Source organism: Nannizzia gypsea, genomic scaffold, assembly GCF_000150975.2.
Source record: "Nannizzia gypsea CBS 118893 supercont1.5 genomic scaffold, whole genome shotgun sequence".
Taxonomy (NCBI): Eukaryota; Fungi; Ascomycota; class Eurotiomycetes; order Onygenales; family Arthrodermataceae; genus Nannizzia; species Nannizzia gypsea.
The window spans coordinates 773,364-774,331 of NW_003345197.1; positions in this window are offsets into that span (position 1 = coordinate 773,364).

The window sequence follows — 968 nt, forward strand, 5'->3', positions numbered from 1 at the left end:
TTCCCACCCTCACGATATGGGTCTCCCCCTGGACTCTCTGATTTCTTTTGATCTTCTTATAGCAAGCATGCATGGTATTGGGATGCTTTTGCTGGTTCGAAAGCGTAATAGCACGGGATGGCTACTTTTTTTTGACGGATTAATGTTCTTTATGAGGTTATGATTATTTTCTGCGTTGGTCATGGTATCAGCGGGCTTGTTTGTTCTCGGAATGGAAAAATAACGTACTAATTTTATGATCAGAGAAGTCCTTATTATTCTATCGTTTACTTTGAAAAAATCCAATAAGGCTTACCATATATACTATTTTTTCCCAGAATACTCCCACTACACATTTATATTGTGTATAGGTAAGTTAACTCTACATAATCAATCTTTTTTCCCAAGCTACTACCCATGGCACCAACCAGTATTATCATGTCCAGAGCCTACTCTACTACTCTACCAAACATCCCCAGATAGATCCAAAAAAAAAAAAAAAAAAAAAAAAAAAGAACATAAAGGGGTAGTTATAAATTATAGTTATGCTCGTGCCTGTTATCGATAACTTAGTTAACTGAGGCTAAATTCAACGTCAAGTTTGAAGACGCAACTTTAGACTCTACAAAGAATCGGATGCAACTGATGATGATAACAGAAACATTGCTTCTCAATGTCACTTTATCGTCGGCCGGCAATAAGATCACTACATTGCCTAAAAAGACAAGTTGCAATTGTTCCTCCACACCGAAGGCAGCTACTAACATTAGCTATTGAAACATCATGGTAATATGCACCCCCTTTAAAATTCCAAGTCCTCGATTCGAGAACCTAAGGAGAGGGATGTCTTAAAGGGCCACCATAGCCCGAACTCTTCACTTTATAATCTTTGCGTGAAAGCCGAATGATAACTTTCTGGCTGCCCATCCGTTTGGAAAAAAATTGGTCCTTCCAAACCCCAAAGGCCCAACTTTGGTTCAGAGTACAAA